Below are 13919 nucleotides of genomic sequence, written 5' to 3'. Positions count from 1 at the left end.
GACAGGCTCAACTGTCAGACCCTTCATTACAAGGCCTGAGAGAGGTAGCTAGTGAGACACCTGATTTTCAAGGGAAGGGGGAATCTATATACTGGGACAAACGGTTACAATATAGAGAGTGGACCCCTGAGGGAGGGCTAGAGGGTATGAAAACATAGCAGTTAGTAGTGCCCAGAACCTACCATTGGGCACTGCTAGCCATAGCCCATGATATTCCCTTTTCAGGCCATATGGGCATAAAATGTACAAAGAGACAATTTATGCAGAACATTTATTGGCCTGGGATTTCCAGAGATGTAACAGATACTGCAGGACCTATGACCAGTGTCAAAATGTAGGCAAGGCAGGAGACAAAGTGAAAGCTCCTTTGAGGCCTTTGCCTGTGATTGAGGAGCCATTTCAGAGAGTAGATATGAATATTGTGGGGCCTCTGAGTACCCCAAGTTCCACAGGGAAAAAATTATATCTTAGTGGTAGTAGATTATGCTACCAGATACCCTGAGGTGGTGGCTCTGTCCTCCATTGAGGCAGAAAAAATGGCAAAGGTCTTGTTAGAGATTTTCATTGGGGTAGGTTTCCCAAAAGAAATACTGACTAACAGAGGTGCCAATTTTATATCAGACCTGCTGGCTTGTCTGTGGATGCACTGTCGGGTGAAGCACTTAAAGACCACCTCTACCATCCCCAGACTAATGGCCTTGTTGAGAGGTTAAACTCTACACTCAAGATGATGCTATGGGAATTTTTGCAGACCAGTTTAAGAGGGAGTGGGACAAATATTTGCCCCATATGTTGTTTGCTTACAGAGAGGATTCACAGGAATCCACAGGTTTGTCACCCTTCAAGTTGCTGTATGAGCATAGGACCTCTAGATTTGATTTGAGATGAGTGGGGGAGTGAGTGTGAATCCCACAAGGAGTCTGTTGTGGCATATGTGCTAAACCTTGGGACAAGGCTCAGGGAACTCGTGGACTTGGCCCAGAAGAACCTGGAAGAAGCCCAACAGCAGAAAAAGGTCTGATATGACAGGAATGCTAGAGCTAGAGAGTATGCTGTAAGGCAGTAGGTTATGGTTCTCATTCCTGTCAGAAACAACAAGCTGCAGGCAGCTTAGGAGGGACCCTTCAAGATGGTAAGGAAGGTCAATGATGTTAACTACATGATATAACTGCTAAGCAGAATGCAGGGGCATAAATTGTACCATGTTAACATGATGAATCCTTACCATGATAGGGAGGCCCTTGTGCGGAGTATTTGCAGTGGGTGGCAGGAGAAGGCTGAGGGGGATCTGGTGACTGATCTCCTCAGTGGGGCTCAGACTGACACCTCAGTTGAAGGGGTAGCAATGTCCCAGCAGCTATCTACTAACTAGGTTTGAGAAATCCAAGCAGTGTTACAGGGGTTTGGGAACATGTTCACTAGGAAACCAGGGTGCACCCACCTGGTGCAACACCATGTGGATACAGGACCCAAAAGGCCTATTAAGCAGGCCCCTTATAGGGTACCTGAGAGGGTCAAAGAGACTCTGAGGGAGGAGATACAGGAAATGTTGGAATGAGAGATAATGCAGGAGTCCAGCAGTCCCTGGACCTTCCCAGTGGTGCTGGTACCAAAGAAGGATGGCAGCACCAGGTTTTGTGTGGACTACAGCAAGTTAAATAGTAACACAGAGTCAGATCTCACCCCATGCCTAGGACAGATGAAGTCCTAGAGCAGCTGGACGGGGCTAAGTAACTTACCACTACTGATCTTACCAAGGGTTACTGACAGGTGCCCTTGACTCCCAGTGCTAAAGAGAGGTCAGCCTTTGTGACTCCTTTCAGCTTGGATGAGTTCACAAAGATGCCCTTTGAGATGAAATATGCCCCAGTGACTTTCCAGAGGATGGTAGATCATATCCTAGCAGAAGCAGGGGAATTTGTCCTTGCTTACCTGGATGATATTGCCATCTACAGCCATTCCTGGCAAGAGCACCTTCAGCATGTCAGGGAGGTGCTGGACAGACTACAGATGGCAGGGTTGACCATTTAGCCCAGCAAAAGTCAGGTGGGTATGGCAGAGGTCTCCTACCTGGGACATAGAGTGGGGAGTCATAAGATCAGGCCAAAACCTGCCAAAGTGGATGCCATTCAGGCATAGCTTGCCCCTGTTACCAAAAAAGCAGGTGAGGGCATTCTTAGGGACAACAGGGTACTACAGGAAGTTTGTCCCCAATTATAGTACCATAGCTGCTCCCCTCATGGACCTGACAAGGGCAAATAAGCCAGATAAGGTAGTGTGGACTCTAGCCTGTGAGCAGACATTCCAGAAGCTTAAAAGAGCTTTGGGAGGGTCCCTTGTGTTAGCCAGTCCAGATTACAGAAAAGAACTTGTTGTGCATGTGGATGCTTCAAGCCGTGGGGTGGGGGCTGTACTCAGCCAGGTTTTCTCAGAGGGAGAAGAGCCCCAATGGGTATATCTCAGCCATAGGCTCCAACCCAGGAAGAAATGCTATGCAGCTATAGAAAAGCAATGGCTAGCCATAGTGTGGGCACTGCAGAAACTTCAGCCTTATCTGTATGGAAAGAAATTCATTGTAGTTACAGACCACAATCCCATAACATGGCTACATCGAGTCAGCCAGGAAAATGCCACATTACTAAGTTGGAGCCTAGGGTTGCAGGCATATGATATGACAGTGCAGCACAACAGTGGTATTAGCAATGCCAACACAGATGGCTGTCAAGACAGGGACTGGGTTAAGGTATTCCCAGATAGGCTCAACCCTCTCAAGCAGCATTTCTCAAGGGTCACTTGAAAAACTAGCTTGAGTTTTTTGGGGGGAATAAGTGTGACAAAGGGAAATACTACCAGCCCAGCTATCTGGAATTTTGTAAGTGGTTATGCGTCATTTGTGAATGCCAACATGCTTATGTAAGATGCTTGTGCTACAACTGTGTTAGTACTGTATCTTAAGTACTGAGCTAAAATTTAACCACAGCATGCCCTGCTGGCTTAGAACAAATATGCATATAAAGTACTGTAACTGTGTGAATGTATATTTTAACAGTGGAAAGTAGAACCTAGAGGGTTAACTTGAAAAACTTCAGGAAAATAGTTGAAATTAAATTGTTTTACGATTGTGCTATAAAAGTTATCTTTCAGTTTCAGTCAACAGGAGACAGGATGTCTACACTAGGGGACTCTCTGTGTTGTTTTGTAAGTGTTTTATTGTTTTATGTCCTCTAGTAGTTGCAAACATCTGAAGGCTATATATTTTCACAGATAGAGAGAGAGATGTTAAATGTGGGCAGTTTCTGACACTGGGGGTTTAGCTTGAGAACCAAAGCCAGGTGACAAAAAGTGATGTCATCCAGGCTAACCCAACAGTAATATTTGATATTAATTTAAGAACTCTCTGAGAAAGAGAAACAGGCCATTTTGTATCTTGTCTTTCACCTAGAAACATCCACTCCTCACCACTTCTGTCTGTGTGTTGTTCTGTAAGTAAATTTTCAGGGCATATTAACTCTTTTAGATTCAGATAGGCATATAGTAAAGTATAGCTTAGATTTTTTCTTTATTTTTTTGAGACTGTCCTGCAATGTTGTTTTAAATATTTCCTGTGATTTTGAACTCTGATGTAACTGATTAATTATTTAGTATTGTCTCATTCTTTTATTTATTGTTAAATATATTTAAACCTTTTAATGGTGGCTGGTCTGTTTAGAGACATTTCAGCTCTTAGAATACTTGCATATCTATTTGGTGACACTGTACAGGCCTTTTCTAAATAACCTTGCTCTTGGTCAGACTACCATTTGGATTAATAGTAATATTATACAGTAGGATTGGCCACCCTTTGTTAAGGGCCTTAAAGTAGCTGATAAGGGGTTCTAGTGGCAGTGGTAACTGGGTTCCTATCAGTTTTTCAAAGCTTCAGCAGTTCAAACATATGTTCGAACTGTGAAGTTCAAAACTGATTATCGCGAAGCCGCGGAACACCGAATTCTTTCTCAGGGAAAGAATTTGGTGGGCAGTTTCTGTGGCTTCGCGATTTTCAGCACTGTGGTGGAAAGTTACGGGTCAGGTTCAGGTAAGTGTACGATTGTGTGGATGTTAGGGTTAGGGAGCGTGTTAGGGTTAGGGCGCAGGTGAGGTGGGTATGCGATAGTGACAGACTTTAGGATTAGGCAGGATAGGTGAGTTAGGGTTAGTGCGCGGGTCAGGTGAGTGTGCAATAGTGACGGACCTTAAGGTTAGGGTTTGGGTTAAGGTAAGTGGATAGATAGTAGTGTATGTATAGTTTAGTGTAGGGTTATATGTAGGATTTTAATTGTATGTGTGTGGATTGCTGTTTTTTGGTGTGCTTGTGTTGTGTGTGTGTTTCATGGAACAGCAATTTTTTTTCCCTGGGGAAAAAAAAATCGCTGTTCTAAGCCTTTGATGCTTTTGCACTTTGAGGTTAGAAGTTTGAACATATGGTGTTCGAACTTCTGCCATTTTGACGAAGTGATATAGACCCGTGGTAACTACCTTATATTTAGGGCAGAAGGGAGCATAGCTAGTAAACCTGTGCCAGCCTTCCCTAGGGGTGTGTGTGTGTGTGTGTGTGTGTGTGTGTGTGTGTGTATACACGTGTGTGTGTGCGTGTGTGTGCATGCGTGTGTGTGTGTTTGTGTGTGTGTGTGTGAGTGTGTGTGTGTGTGTGTGTGTGTGTGTGTGCGTGTGCACGTGTGTGTGTGTGTGTGCGTGTCAGCTACTCGGGCTGAGACATGAGGCACTGATCGGACAGAAAGAATGTTGAAGGACTTTGCATGGAACCCTGGTTAAGGACTCAGCTCTATAGCTGTGCCAGTGGGGAGTCTTACTGGGGATCTGGAGAAAGAGAGAGAAACCAGCCCCAGACTGACTGTGGCCTCTGTGTGCTCTTAATGGAAATTCCACTTTACTGTGTATATACTTGTCATCCTCCCATTGTGTATATTTTCCACTATTGCCAGTGGTGAGGATTGAGGCTCCTTGATTACTGGGCCAGTGTTGGGGCATCACAGCCACAAATCTAGGATCACAGTAACAGAGGTTGCTCATGTATTGTGCTTTTCTGTGTACTAAACAATATCAAAATGATGTGCAGTGAATTGGATTTCAATATTTGTAGAAGGGACACATCATGCCTAAAAATAGGGTCATAGCTTGAAATAGTTCTACATCATGTGCAGGGGTAACTAAGATTTGTAAATATGTATTTTCCTCCAAAATGGGACAATTGTCATGTCTGATAGCATTGTGCTATATCATTGTATGCTATTTTTCATGTCATGATATGGAGTCCAGAATATAAGCCAGCCCACCCAGCACCAGCAGATGATAGAGAGGACTCAAAGCATGCTCACTGCCTTTGGGTCAGACTCCATGCATTTGGAATGACAGCAACAGAATGATGATGATGAATACAGACCAACATCATCATCTGGAGTTGTTGTTCCAGCTGATCACCAGTGATGGTCTCCATCATATCCCCCAGATGATCTGAGGGACTAGATCTGGGATATTGTCATTGAAGTCATCAAGACCCAGATACAAGATATTATGGGAATTTTTTTCCATGACAAGGGTGGGTCATGAATGTCTCCTTCCAGGAGATCATTAGAGAGATTATACATGGCATTCAACCCAGCTAAGAGGTTGCTACTAGACAGTAAGTATAGGCTTTGTGTTCCACTCACTTAAAATTGCCAGCATGAGTTTGCCACACTTTGGGAGGTGGATTACTGGAGTGCCACATATTTCTGCAAAGTATTCTATATGGTGGTCATGCTTTATAGATATATATTCTGTGCAGCACATTTCACAGTGTAGTTAATATGTAGCCATGGCAATTGTCTGCTGAATGGTATACTGTCCTTCATGGTCATAACGTATGACCTGTCCTTTCACAAACTATTAGAGTGCATTCATCACCACTGGGTGTGTTACAGACATTCTGCCTTTATGCTACTGACACCTGCAGGAGTTTATTAGTTTTGTCTTTGTATGGTTCCATATCTGTGCTCATCTTGTATTGCCATGCTCGACTAGATCTAGGTATAGTGTCCATTGATTCCTGAATTTGTCTACAATGCTGTCACAGTGACAGTGTGTGCAAGTGACAACATGCACTGCTGATGGAGTATGGCATACGTACTTTTTTCCCCACAGTGTTCTGTATGCTCTGTGTACACATTTCCCTTCCATGTAGTATAGCAAGAAGGGCTCATGCACCTGAGGTGGGAGAATGAGCCTTTTTTTATTATTGTCATGCTGCCATTGAGTGTCTTTTTGGACTATTGTGCTCATCCTAGTTTTGGACCAATGTTGTATGACATGTGTCACCTCTATGTGTGACTGTTGTGCTGCATGCCTCTATGTTCTGTATGTTTAATATCACTTATATGCATGTGTACATACTTTTAGCCTTGTCCTTATGTAGAGGCATTCAGTCCTGTTGATATATGCCATTGCATGAGTGCATTTCTTAGTCACAAGACTATATATATGTGCCTCCACTGAACACTTGTGGGTTGCAGTACTACTACATATTCACTGCCATGCACATCTGTTGTGTCTGTGAGATTATTCTGACACACTTCTAGAGATGTGTGCACATCACACATGGACTTCAGTGTAACTACATCCTAAGTGTGTATTACACATATTTACATTTATCACTACAGCATGGTCTAGCTTACCTGCATGATGCATTTATATGTTACACAGTTGTACTCTACTTACTCCTTGTAGAAATTGTTTGCTATTTGTGCTGTACATGTGTGTTGTTTCACACTGTGATGGATTATATCTTTCTGTACCTACATTTCATACTTTTCATTCAAAATGTACGAAAATACACAATACACTTGTATCTGTTTTGCATGTGCCACATATTTTAAGAGGTTAGCATGACAGTACATATGGATTATGTATACTCCTCATTCTCATTTGAGTGTGCCTGGGTCACAGGCTTGTTTTGTGTTTTACATGACTGTGTTGTATGTGCACTTTGTATGCTGTCACATGAACATGTTACACATACACACACACACACACACACACACACACACACACACACACGCGCACACACACAAATGGTCTTTTCTGCAGCATACAGGATACACCATTAAGCTGATCATCTGCAGTACTTTCACCTTGTGCTGTTTTATGGACACATGCAAGTGTGATGCCTTTCTTCAGACACCACTGTAATGCTTATTTAGTGTAACCATTTTTCACAATGGTTGTGCATTATATGTGAGGTCTTTACATGACTACAAACATTCCAAATAGACATTTTGTTCATGTGATACACATATGCATGACATAAGTCTATGATGATGTGATGTTTGACTGTACTTTTGCAGGATAGTAGCATGAGTGCCCTGTAACAGTACTGGACTGTAGGGGCAGTTTGCCTGTCTTATGTGCCACACATATGCATAATATTGACACATATGAAGCTTCTGCATCTGTAATTTATGATGTGGAGTCATGTGAACTCATTTTCCCTCAATGTAGGTAGTTATGATTTTGTGTAACTATACATGCATTATAGCGTTTGTGATATTGTGCTTTAGTGCTATGGCCAATGTCTACCTATATCACCATGAACTTAATGTACAGGTTCATACCATTGTGTATGCCATTGTTGAGCACATGATTGCATTATATCAGGAATATGTTGTATACGCTGCATGCATGACAGTTATTTTTATGGCAAACCTATCCACTGTCATTACTGTAACAGGATTGTAATGTTTCCTGTGCATAGACTGAGAAGCATCTCTTGACCTATAGTGCATTTATTATGATCACTTGCTAATAACACAGCTAGTTCTCCTAGAAAAATATAGGCCTGGTACTTGACTTGGTATTGCCTCATTAATACATCATGGGAGGTTCTGTCCTAACCTCTGTTACTGTGATCCTACAAGTGTTTGTTTGTGTGGATCTCATTAATCTGCAGATTACTTACTTGGGGGTATGTTCAGTGCCAATACCAGAAAGCATGGTTATAGATGTCTGAGCTGCATTACTCTTTTTGCTCCAAGTATAACTTCTTGTCATGTGTTATTCCTTATCCTATTTGTAAGGAAATTACTCAGATGACAACATCACAATGATGCTGTTGTGTGCATTGGTGCATTACGTATGGTGGACCATGCTTGAAATGCATCCCTACCTTATTTGTTATCTTTCTGTGATCTATCCTGTGCTGTCTACATGTGTATTGTCTGTGTCCCATATCCTACCCCTTTTGTATGGATCTTACATTTATCTGTTCTGTAGCCTATTTTTATTATATATCTGCTAAACACTCTTTTGTCCTGTTCTATTTCCCCAATTTTACTAATCCTTCATTTCTAAAAAAAAAATATATAAATAAAATAAATAAGTAAAAAGGGGAACCATTTTCATAAAACAATAGCCATGCCCATGCACTGTCAGACCTTGCTATGCCTTCTTCTATCATGTATGTCACTCTTTTTTCCCTTATCCACCTTCTACTTTCCTATCTCCCTATTCTTTGACGTGTGTGAGTTACATATGCCCCCCCATGCTTCCCACACCCTAATGCATTTTTTTATGAATAATTTTATATGATGCTGGCAATTTGGCCATAAAAGCCACATTGCCATAAAACATTTTTTTAAATACTTTTATTTGTGGATTCCAACAGAATCCTCAAAAATATATATATTTTTTATTTTTATTTGTGGATTATGATGGAATCTGCATGATAATATGAGATGTATAAGGAATACAAGAAAATTTGCTTCTGGTTAGTTATGCACTATAAACTTAAAACAGCAATGTAATGCCATATAAGCCACATCAGCAGAAAAATCTGGACACGTGTGTATACATCTTAAAATGTTCTATGACGTCTACCACAGTCTGTTGTATTACAAAGAGTGGCAGAGGGTTTTATTGTAGAACTTTGTTTCTATACATGCATTGTTTGTTATTTGTGCATTTCCTACCTGATGATTACTGCTGTGCTGAACTTACTCTCTTCAGCAGTTGCAGTATACTGATGCACAACCTGTGTACTGTAGCTTATTAGCATATTACATGGCTTCCTGCAAGTTTTGTGTTGAACTCTGCGCATTCCACAAAGTTGCACAACTATTTTGGAATCTGGCTCAAAGCCTTCATTAGTGGCACAGGTCAGACCTCTCAGACATTTTAGAAAACAAAAATCTGATGCCAAGGGGCCTGAAAAATAATGTTTCTAAACCTCCAATCATATTATTGCATTGCCAGTGAAAATACCCTTCCAAGATGCATACTAGGAAGGGCACAAACATCACAGCTGAATTGGTATATTTTTTTAATCCATTTTTTCACTTAGAATTATTTTAAGTGAAAAAAATAAGAGCAAGAACTACTAAAACCTAGCAATTATGTTCTTAAAATAAAAATGAAATGAAGATGCCACATTCAGTTTCATGCTTTTCTCCATGACCTCTAAGAAAAGAATAAAGCAGGGGCTGTGGACTAGTGCAGAAGCAAGAGGGTAGTCTTCAAAGATAGTACAACCTCAGAGGTGGAACTAACTGGAATACTAAATGACAAACACAGAAATATATACAGCAGGACATGGGAAAAGTTTACTTGGGAACGGATTACTGAAAAGGGGATTGAGGTAGAATGAAGAAGTGCAGACCAAATTCTTTACCTCAGAATTTACAAAACAAATGGAAAGTCAAATATCAGATTATGAAGAAAAATGTCAACAGACTTACAAATGAATGAAAAGTCAAGGAGGTGATAAGGGAGAGGGCAGGCGAAATTCCTGAGAGTTGTTAGGGAAATATGACAGCACATTGGGCTGTCAAGACACTGTTCAGGTAACTGTCATGCATGCTTAGTGAACCACTAGGAGAACTACCTACCCTCTCTTTAGTTACTGGAATAGTGCCAGTTGACTGGAGGTGGTAGTGGTGGTTGATAAACATAAAGTGATCTTAAATGAGGAAGTTTTACTTCCATGCTAGCAAGTATTGCAGAATGAACTCTATCAAATAGATGGGTGAAACCACTGAAAATAGAGTATTACCAGACACACAGCAGCACTGATTAATGCAGCAGAAGTCTTATCAGTCTAAAACCTGCAGTGGTGTCATAGAGAGATAAAGCCCTGACTACGGCTCTTGTGACGAAAGTTTAAATAGTGACTCAGATGCATTATGGCACAGGCAGGGAAGAAGGCTGTCCCCATCCTGAGATGGGGCCCATGCTCAGTTGCACATGAGCACAGACTGATGTCCTTGGTGCAGATCAAGGAGTCAGCCACACTCTGCCTACTGTGGTTGATCAGTGCAGTACTGCTATCAAAGCCCACCCACAGGCTCTTACTGGGTGGACGTAGGTAGTGTAGAAAAACAGAAACAATCTCATATCACCCATGATGGTTGCCAACATGGTATCCCCATGAAGATGACCCTTGCCACCAGTGAACAAATCTGCCAATTGGCCCAATGGGTGCTTATGAAAGTTAACCAGCAGAGGCAAAGAAAAGCAAAAAGAAAAAAATGGAGATCCCTGTGGATGTGCTATATAGGGACTTAAATGAGATTTTTAACACCAGACTTTACAGGCCTTATAGAAGAAACCTAAATGTTATTGCTTTGGGATCCCCAGTTGGTGCTATGTATAGGGAAATAATAGGCTATGGGAAGCAACTAGAAGTCAAATGTCAATCATGACGTCATTGACTTAGGGGTGGCATGGTTTACTAGTAGGAGCACACCTGTTTAATGTATTTGTATTGTACTGTAATGTAGGCCAAGAGAATAAGGCCAACCTGCTCAGCAATGTCATGAGGAATGGAGCCATGTTCAGTAATGATGGAAGTACACTCTAGTGTTACCTGTTGTGATTTGTAAGAAATACAGAAACATGGTGACCACAATTCAAGACAAAAATGTACAAAGTACTCATGTTATTGGGAGGATTTAGACATCATTTGTGGAATGTAACCTTTGATTTATATTTTGTGGGAGCAATTGTTTAATGTTGGGCTTGGGAGAGGCCTGAAGACTTGGACTTTTCTTTTGGTGGACTAACATTTACTTTGTGGATTATTGAATAAACCTTTGTTTTTATATATTTCCTATTTCCAATTCTTGATGTTTTTTCTTTTAAAATTTGTATTAATTGTTTTGTTTTATATATGATTGTTGCTCACTAACAGTAAATTTTCTTCCTCCCCACAGCTCTACTATGCTTCCATTTAGATTGTTGCCTAATGCTTCTCTGGAAGCCTATCCCATTTTGCCATGCTCAGCTTGCCTAAAGTTTTTGGTTCTTGGTTTTTGCTGACATATTAATTTATTTTATTTTGTTTACCAGGGTAATCCCACTGACTCAGTGAACCCTTTGCATTTTAACAGCAGCCAAAAATGTTAACAACCATGCTTTTTTTTTTGGGGGGGGACTGGAGTTTTTCGAGAAGGCTAGGATGGACATAAGGTGAAGAGGTATTTAACCCAGACAGCATCCTAACGATTAACAATGCACATTTGTTTATGTTTCAGAATGCCTTATCCAAGATGCTTTTTCCTTACTTGGTTTCAGGCATATTTATGCTTATCTCTTTCTTCAAATGTGATGTCAGGTATGCATTTTACTCTGTCTCTCTGGTGTTCAGCTTTCCTTGTTAATATTTAGCAAGTTTAGGTTATCCACAAATAATATCTTGCCATATAATTTTTATTGTACACTGTCCAACTCATACAGTTAACTATCAATGGAAATCTTCTTACCTTTTTCCATAGCCAAAGCTTACTGATTGTTTTTCTCAACACTGTTACTTTGCTGATTCAGTAGTTAGGCCCCACTCCATTCACCCTCACTATGTTTGAACTCACTTTGATCCCCTTCCCTACCCCCAGTTCTCACCCACCCCCTCCATTTTTACATTTAAAATATCCCAACTCCACCCCTATACTTATCCCAACCTATCTCTGCATCTAAACAATCAAAACATAACCCAATCACAGTTGCCCTGCAATTAGCACCTCTGACTCATTTAAGGTGCTGCTACCCAGCTTGTCCTTTTAGAAGTTATATTGCTGTAACTACTCTTGTCCAGTGATATTTTACAGTGCAAACTAGGATCTTCAGCAAAGTCTAACTTACATATTATACAAAATTACTCTGACTCAAAACCTATTAGTGTTCTTCCTCAGCATATTAGCACTGTTTACCAACTATAATACCTCCCAAATAAATATAATTAATAGTCCTACAAACCCACAAACCCACACTCACTATATCAACAGTTAAGAAGTCTATCAATCACCACAGCACCCACACTTTGCCATCAAACCTTCTTAGATTTTTTTTCAATAACAGGTATCTTAAAACTAAGTATGCTACCATATGAAATACGGTAAAAGTAAAGCACAAATGCATTTGGTTAAATACTTTTCTTTATAAAACTTTCATCCACTTCACCAAACCTGTGGCCCCACACAACAGCAATAAAACATACACACCCACACTAACAGCACAGTATTAAGTGTATCATTCTCTTTTCCTCTCCCATCCCCCAGTTTCAGCCTTCTCTTCCTAAATATCAGTCTTAGAAGCATAAAAATTCCAGAACATAAATGCTTATATTGCCATATATTCCTCAGATGTAATCATAGCTACAGAAACATGATTGAAAAAAGGCATAAATGACAATGAAATTACAAAACTAAAAAATAAGATTGCAGTATCTGCTGGAAACCAACACTTTTATTAAAACACAACCTCAAGTAAGTGCTTTCTTCTCTTCTGATTCAAACTCAGAACCTTCTTCAGACTGAGGTACTCATAACCTTTCTCCATTTTAAAAGGAAATAATCCACCACATGATTTATTAAAAATGACATCATACATCACATGTTATGCTGAAAAATCACAGATTCAAAATAACTAATCAATCAACTACCATTAATATTTTGCTGAAAAATCACAGATTAAAATAACTAATAAAACAACTACCATTAATGTTTCAACCCTTTCCTCTTTAGATACATAGTAAATTCCTCTCTGTTATTTAGACCTGGTGGAATGCAAGCATTAAGCCTTACTTGCCAGCAATATTCTAGCCAGCCCAGTTCTTTGTCAATATTTATTATATTCACAGTACTTGATAGAGTTTCTAAAACCAAGAACTTATAATCTATTTTACATTTCTTGAGTTTATAATGTTTGCTCATAGCATTCTTCTCATCTCTTGTTTGAATAGCATAACTGTGTTCATAAATCATTCTATACAATTCTCGAGTAGAAGGATTTACACTCTAAACATACTATTAGATAAACTACATTCCTTGATTTACAATTAAAACCCCTGGTATTCTGACTCTGCTGTTCCCCACTTCTAACTCACAGGACTTCATATACAAAAAATTGCACATATTACAATTAAAACATTTTATCATCCCAGGCTTGTGTTCCACGAATTTGGGTTTATTCAATCTTGCTTGAAAAAAATTCTTATAACTTTTTGCTCTCTTTTGAACAAACCTGGGTTCTACACCTATTTTATTAATTAAATCAATATTGGCTCTAAATAGTCTGCAAGTTTTACTTATGACATTCTTGATTCCCTTTGAATCAACACTATTCTGTACTGCCATTGCTGTTCCATAATTGTAAGGACCTCTCCTATTAGCATTCATTGTCACATTTCCGTCCCTCTCATTTACCTGATCTTGTAATATTTTTCTAACTTCTACTTCAGGATATCCCCTTTTTCCATTTTTCTACAAAACTGACTGGCTTCTTCCAAAAAAAATCACTTTATTTTAGTTAGGTTATTAATCTTCCTTAGTTGTCCCTTCACTATATTCATCTTAGTTTTTTTTTGGGTTATTCTGAACTTATAGGGCGGCACAGTGGTG

The sequence above is a fragment of the Protopterus annectens genome, chromosome 12.part0 (assembly GCF_019279795.1).
Source record: "Protopterus annectens isolate FY-2018-M chromosome 12.part0, PAN1.0, whole genome shotgun sequence".
NCBI classification, from domain to species: Eukaryota; Metazoa; Chordata; order Ceratodontiformes; family Protopteridae; genus Protopterus; species Protopterus annectens.
Note: the sequence above shows the minus strand (reverse complement) of the source record.